Source organism: Lithobates pipiens, unplaced genomic scaffold (assembly GCF_037356315.1).
Source record: "Lithobates pipiens isolate NorthernLeopardFrog02 unplaced genomic scaffold, aLitPip1_a1.2 Scaffold_11, whole genome shotgun sequence".
Taxonomy (NCBI): Eukaryota; Metazoa; Chordata; class Amphibia; order Anura; family Ranidae; genus Lithobates; species Lithobates pipiens.
The window spans coordinates 1,385,534-1,393,670 of record NW_027507696.1 but is presented as its reverse complement, the minus strand read 5'-3'; positions in this window follow the sequence as shown (position 1 = coordinate 1,393,670).

Here is an 8,137-nt window from a genome sequence, read left to right as displayed (position 1 = left end):
TGGACAGCGGTCCGAGCGAAGCGTGCAGCCAATCAGAGCGTTTGGTCCTGTGCGAGAGGGCGGGGCTGTTGCGCGCACAGCTGAGCGATCAGAGCTGCACGTGGCTGAGATTGAAGAAGATTGTAGGTCGGCTGCAGAGATCTACAGAGCAGATCACACCGGACAGAGCCCAATCAGATCATCCACACAGGCACAAGAGGTGTATGGAGGATCGCATTCTTCTTCTTATACCGCTCCATGTACTTTCACCCTGACGCTTTAGCTGGAGGGTAAAGAGAGATCTTTGAGTGTTCCCTTCCAGCTCCTTAGTATGCATAACAGCCTCATATAACATACCCCTGCGGTCAGGGCCGGTGTTCTGGCATATAGTGTCCTGGTATCGGATACTGTCCGCCCCGTACTGTGCATGCGCAGCGCTTGCGCAGTATGGAGCAGAAGAAGCTTCAGAAAATCTCTGATGATGAACGGCGCCTGCACCGTGACTGGAGGTGGTAGCCCCACCATCCAAGCGGACATAGGGCTGGCAAAATTAGAAGGCCCCTCGCGGGCGAGCTATGCTTCGGGCTCAGCCTCGCTGCGCTCGGCTCTTTTATGTTGTAACTCCATGTCCACTTGGATGGTGGGGCTAGAACCTGGACTCGCGGCGCAGGCGCCGTTCATCTTCGGCTATTTTCGGAATCTGTGTGTACTGCGCATGTGCGGTACACAGCGGACACTATCCGATGGCAGGAGGGGCGGCTGCCCTTGGCACTGTGGTGTGGCACTGTGGTGTGAAGGGGGGGGGGGCGCGGCACCAGAAAGAGATTTGGGGGGTGATGATTTGTGTTAGGAGGAGGAATTTAAGAACTGTTCAAGGAGGGGAAATTTGGGGAGGTGTGCTAGGAGTGGTAATTTGGAGGTATTTATGTTGGGAGGGGGGAACAGGATTTGTGCTAGAAAAGGTCATATGGTAGAGGGAGGAAGGAATTTGTGCTAGGAAGGATTTTTTTTGGAGGGTGGGGGTTGTGCTTTTAGGAACGATTGAGGGTATATTAGGAGGGGAACCTGAGGGGGGGGGGATTTGTTGTGCTTGGAGAGGACACTTGAGGGGTAGAGGATGTGTGCTAGGAGGGAGAAATGTTTTTTTTTTGGGGGGGGAGAGGATTTGTGCTAGGATAAGGAATTGAGGTTGGGGAACTTGGTGCTGGGAAGGGGGTTTTGGAGTGGGAGGGGAGATGATTTGTGTTTGAAGAGGACATTTGAGGGGTAGAGTATTTGTGCTGGGGGCATATAGGGGGAGAAGATTTTAGCTGGGGGGAATGGGGGGCGGGTGAGATTTGTGCTGGAAAGGGGTGAATCTTAGTAGGGGTGGATTTGTACTGGGAGGAGGGGAAATGTATGCTTAGGGGGTAAGCATGAAGATTAGTGCTCACTTTTTTGGGAGTGGGGGGATTTTTCCTGACACATAATGTTCATACATCGGGGGGGGGGGGGGGGGGGTACAATTTTGCATGTTTGCCCTGGGCTCTAGATGATTTTGTCCCAGCACTGCCTGCGGTTATCAGAGGGTTTGGGACAGTTCATGTATTTTTAAAGCTGGTCATATAGAGATTACAAAATGTAGCCGATTCCTATGTATGCCAACCATACACAGCATGTATGGATGAATCTCCCACTCCAGCTGTTGCGGTTTGGTCGCTGGCTGTGACAACTGTCAAAATCCCTGAACAGCGCTTGCATCCGAATGGATCCAGGTGCTTTTCAGCCAATCATTTTCCATCAGATCCTTGAAATTTCAATCAAGGGATGTCGAGGCCGCCAGCAGGTCCATACACTGAGCGAATTTCAGCCACTTCAGTAACTGTCCAAAATTTGCTCAGTGTATGGTCAGCCTAAAAACCAAGAACTCCAATCTAGATCTATATAAGCATCGAACAGCAATGTACAGAGACATTCTTGACGAAAATCTGCTCCAGAGTGTTCCGGACCTCAGACTGGGGAGAAGGTTCATCTTCCGTCGGGACAACGACCCAAAGCACACAGCCAAATAGTGGCGGCTCGTCCATAGGGGGCGCCCGAGCGCCGCCCCCCTCCTGTGGTCTCGAGAAAAAAATAAATAAATAAAAAGTAAAAAAAAAAGGGTCCTTTAAGACATTTAAAAAAAAAAAGTCATTTAACATAGTGTACTGTGGCGCCGGTTGCAGTGCACTATGAGAAGCGCCACGTCGATGCAATCACAAGATTGCATCTATGGCGCTTCATTTGCGTGTATATAACCCACCTTGCGGTGCAATGTAGAACGCAGACTAGCTTCCGCCCGTAAAATCACTGTGATTCTACGGGCGGGGGCATTGTCGTTCAAACTCAGGCAGGTCACTTCCGGCTGCTTCTTACGAAACCCGGAAGTGACGTCGGCGGCTCCGCTCCTCAGCCCAAGCGGAGCTGCAAGTGAGGTGGTCCTGTGCAATGTTCTCTAAGGAAAAAAAAAAGATTTTTATGCCAATTGCCAAATCTATTTAAATGCACCCCCCGGCCTTTACATTCTTGTCTGTAGTAATACTAGTCAACTGTGCAGGAATTATTAGAGCCATTTTTAAAATAATATAAAATTGAGCAGAGCAGAAAAATAACGTAATGCTTGCAGGAGGAGATAATGCACATGCCATGCGGTATTATTCTTATTCAGCAAAGTGCAAACAAAGTAAATGGTCTGCTCTGTAGTTGTTGTTACTCACAGTAATCTGCTGGCAAAGACATTTTTACAAACCTTTTTTGCATTTTATGCCGCGTACACACGAGCGGACTGTATGGCGTACTTAGTCCGTCATACAATCCGACGGACAGTCCGTCATACTTTCGACTGAACGGACTTGACCACACACGGATGCACAAACAGTCTGTCGAAAGCTTGCGCGATGACGTGTACAGCACGTACGACGGGACTAGAAATAGGAAGTCCAATACACAGCAAAGCACCCTTCCGCCGTGTAAATCCTTTCTGGGCATGCGCCATTCTTAGTCCGTCGAACTAGCATACTGACGAGCGGATTGTCCGCTGAAACCAAAGTACGACGGACAGAATTTCGAAAAATCCGAAATACTTAGTACTCCGGACTGCACGCTGAAAAAGTCCGCTGAAGCCCACACACGAGCGGACTGTCCGCTGAAATGTGTTTCGACGGACTAAGTACGCCATAGAGTCCGCCCGTGTGTACGCGGCATTAGTGTAAATATGAGATCTGAAGACTTTTTGACCCCCCCCCAGATCTCATATTTAAGAGGCCCTGTCATGCTTTTTTTCTATTACAAGGGATGTTTACATTCCTTGTAATAGGAATAAAAGTGACACCATTTAAAAAAAAAAAACGGTGAAAAAATAAATAAGATTTTTTTTTTTTAAAGCGCCCAGTCCTGACGAGCTAGAGTGCAGAAGCGAACACATACGCGAATACTGTGCCGTCTCCTGACACTATGGGTGGAAGGAAGTGGAATACAGGGGACGGATTGGGTGGATTATATAAGGGGGTGTGGTTTATGAGAAGCGGGAGGGGCCAAAAATGATGGGCGAAGTCTGCCCCCCCCATCCAAAAACGTCACCAGCCGCCACTGCAGCCAAGATAACAAAAGGAGTGACTACGGGACAACTCAGTTAATGTCCTCGAGTGGCCCTGCCAGAGCCCAGACTTAAACCCGATTAAACATCTCTGGAGAGATTGGAAAATGGCTTTGCACCGACACTCCCCATCCAACCTGATGGAGTTTGACTAAGGCCCCTGTTTCAGCTGAAGAAAAACAGCCCCAAGGCAAAGCACAATGCTGCCACCACCATGGTGTTCTTTTGGTGCAAGCCGGGCAAGGAGAGCATTAATCAGCAAAGCAGATATGGTAACTCTGGAGGAGCTGCAGAGATCCACATCTCAGGTGAGAGAATCTGTCCACAGGATAACTATTAGTCGTCTCTCCACAAATCTGCCCTTTATGAAAGAATTTCAAGAAGAAAGCCATTGTTGAAAGAAAGCCATAAGAATTCCCATTTGCAGTTTGCGAGAAGCCATGTGGGGGACACAGGAAACATGTGGAAGAAGGTGCTCTGGTCAGATGAGACCAAAATTTTACTTTTTGGCCGAAAAGCAAAACGCAACGTGTGGCAGAAAACTAACACCGCCCATCCCCCTGAACACACCATCCCCACTGTGAAACATGGTGGTGGCAGCATCATGGTGTGGGGATGCTTTTTTTCAGCAGAGACAGGGAAGCTGGTCAGAGTTGATGGGAAGATGGATGGAGTCATATACAGGACAATCTTAGAAGAAAACCTGTTAGAGGCTGCAAATGACTCGGGACTGGGCGGAGGTTCACCTTAAACATAAAGCCAGAGCTACAATGGAATGGTTTAGATCAAAGCATATTCATGTGTTAGAATGGCCCAGTCAAAGTCCAGACCTAAATCCCATTGAAAATCTGTAGCAAGACTTGAACATTGCTGTTCTCAGATGCTCTCCATCCAGTCTGACAGAACTTGAGCTATTTTGCAAAGAAGAATGGGCAGAAATGTCACTCTCTAGCTGTGCAAAGCTGGTAGAGACACCCCCAAAAAGACTTGCAGCTGTAATTGCAGTGAAAGGTGCTTCTACAAAGTATTGACTCCGGGGGGCTGAATACAAATGCACGCCATACTTTTCAGATATTTATTTGTAAAAAATGTTGAAAATCATTTTCCTTCCACTTCCCAATTATGTGCTACATTGTGTTGATCTATCACTTAAAATCCCAATAAAATACATTAACTTTTTTGGTTGTAACATGACAACATGTGGAAAATTTTAAGGGGTATGAATACTTTTTCAAGGCACTGTAAAGCCCCGTACACATGAGAGGACTTATGTCTGACAGACTTCCGAAGGAGTTCCGTCGGAGTTCTGCTGGAGTTCCGACGGAGTTCTGACGGACTTTTCGGCGGAGCGGACTTGGCCACACACAATCACACTAAACTCCGACGGATTCGAACGTGATGACGTACGACTGGATTCGAATACGGAAGTTCATAGCCAGTAGCCAATAGCTGCCCTAGCGTTGGTTTTAGTCCGTCGGAATAGCACACACACGAGCGTAGTTTTCGAAGGGACCCGGGTCCGGCGGAGTTCCGTCGGGAAAATTTGAAGCATGTTCCATATTCTAAAGTCCTTCGGACTTTGGCGAGTCAAAAGTCCGTTGCAGCCCACACACACGATCGAATAGTCTGATGGACTCAGTCCGTCGGACTTTGGACGTTGAAAAGTCCGCTCGTGTGTACGCGGCATAAGTGTTTTTTTTTACATCTGTCTCTGAAATGTCCCTTACCGACATCCCTTTGGTCTAAAAATCCAGAGATTATAGCTGCCCCACCTCTCCAGTACCTTCTTAGCCAATAGAAACATGTCTGTGTATACTGTGTGATTGTATACTGTGTGTTTGTGTATACTGTGTGGCCCCATAATCTCTGATTGCCTGGGGGCCCCATAATCTCCTATTGCCCGGGGGCCCCATGAGTTGTCAGTCCGCCCCTGTGCAATATAGAAATGAGCTGACATGAAGTCCTGGGCATGGTTCTCTGCATACAGTACCCTGATAACCCTTGCTGTGCGATGTGCATTGCCTATGGTGGTGAGCTGTGTAGATCTTCAGAGCTGGAGGCACCGTGGAGTACAATGTATGTTATACTGAATATCGATCTGGCTGTAGGTTATCAGACGAGGCGGCTGTGTAGTGACTGTGACACATAGACATCTAGGGCACATGCCGGGGGGGAGGGGGTGACTGTAACTGCTGTGTGGCAGCAAACCAAGGTGAGGCATGCCTATGCTTGGCAACTGCTGTTACCATGGGAACTGGATCTCCTAGCATTCAATCAGTACACCCCTCTATACTGACCCCGCTCAGCCTCTCCTGGCAACGTATGGCTACAGGGGGGGTCAAGACTGCCACGTAATCACAACTTTGCTAATAGGAAAAATCAAGTGCAGCATTACATCTAATTTAATGGACTTAAAGTGGTGTTGCCACCAAAAAATAAAAAATTGTTTAAAATTCTTTTTTTACTCAGCTCTAAATACCTGTTGCTAGGGGGTCCCTCGTAGTCTGCCTTCTTCCTTGCCCGGGCTGATGACATCACTTCCCCCCGCGCCGCACAGTCATCTGGGACCTGTCACATGTCCCAGGTGACTGCGTGGCGTATCAAGGCGCCCTGCGCCGCTCGCACATGCGCAGTGGGTGTCCTGCTGTGAAGCCACAGCCGGGTGCCCACAGTACGAATGACGGCACCGCGAGCGGAGTGGGGAACGAGGGGGGGGGGGGCTTCGTTCCCCCGCATTGCTGGACCCTGGGACAGGTAAGTGTCCGATTATTAAAAGTCAGCAGCTGCAGTATTGGTAGCCGCTGGCTTTTATTTTTTTAGGGGCACCCCACTTTAAAGCAGAAATGTAGCTAATAAACAAACAATTGCAATCGGGAAGGTTTTTTTTTTATTACATATGATAATATATATATATACCTTTCCGTTTTCTTTAGTGTGTACACGGGAGGTGTGCATGCACAGCCCAGTGTACAATCCCAGTATTGGATGCACAGGAGTGACTTCTTCCAAAGTTAGCCAATCAAGATGGCTGTAGATGCCAAACCATAGGTGTGCACAGCCTATTGCACCCCAGAGCTCAAATACACATGCTTGCGTGTGTGTATATTATATATACTGTAGAAGTTGGTGTCAGTGGGGCATTGGATGGTGTCAGTCAGTACAACAGCTGACTTTGTCATAAGGGCAGAGGATGGTGTTGGCAGAGCAGTGGACTGTGTCAGTACAGCTGTGGATGGTGGCGGTAGGCTGTTTTTTTTAAATATATATATATTTTGTACTTTTTACATTATTGTTTATTTATTTTTTTTATTTTTTTTAGGAGCCCAGTTGGTGGACTTTGCTGAAATATCATGAGTCTAATCAGACCCCTGATGTCTTACGATTAAGGAAGCGAAAGAGTCTGAAGACAGAGATTCCCAAGTCCTTTTCTCTGCAATCTCAGCTGCACTGGAAAGTGATTGAGTGGGAAATGTTCTGTGCTGATGGGAATCCTGTTCATTCGCAAACAGAAGCATATTAAATACAGTTTATTATGCTTCAGTTATGAATGAACACAGAGAGTGATTTTCACCGATACAGCAGGGGGGTGAGGTTATGGTGTGCCCAGGCACATCTGGCACACCCCATGTGCACGGCTATATGCCAAACCCAGAAGGAGACGTTGACACCAGCATAGGGAACAGAGGTAAGTTTAGTTTCACTTTAAAAAGTAATTATATCCGAAGTCCAGGCAACGCTATTAATGCAATAATATTAAATGTAGAAAGTAAGCGCCTAATGCTATGTCAATATCATCCACCTGTGTTCCTCTGCACAGCAGCATTCAGACTGAGGAGGGGCAGCAGTTGAAGCCAGTTTATGCAATGTGCTCACAGAAAAAAGGAGGGGAGCGTGCAAAATGTTGAGCTCTGTAGTGCGCTGCTGTTCTTTCATTGTCCACTCAGCAGGCTGGTGGTGTGCTGTTGACCAAGCTGTGCTTCTAATGCACTAGTCGAGTACCAGTCACATCCAGTACCAGGCTTTGCGGTCTGCTAGGCAGGCATGTACTGGCCATCGGGACTACAGGGAGTTTCCCGGTGGGCCGATGGCTCAGTGGGCCGGTTTCAGTGACAAAGTAATGGCTGCGCGGCTCACCCTCAACTTCATGCAGTGATGTGAGAAGGATGAGAAAAATGCAGAGAATAAGTGAAATAATAAAAGAGGTTAGTGAGGACTCCTTATGTTATGCTACTTATGTTTTTTTGCACAATTACGGATAGTTTATATACTGTTTTTGTGCTTGTTTGCAAAATTAAAGTGGGCCGGTCTGGATGAAGTCCAGGGCCAAATTTTTGTCCCACTCCAGCCCTGCTGTTAGGGTTGTCTGGATCACAAGACTGACTGAGCAGAATTGTGTTTGCTAGTTCTGGACCAAACGGAAACATTTCTACACACAACTGTCTTCCTGCCCGGTAGGAAGGTGACTGTAGGCAGCCTTGGATCCTTTACCCATAGATAGTAGATGAGCAGTGAGACAAGCTGTCCTCCATCATTCACATTCCCCAG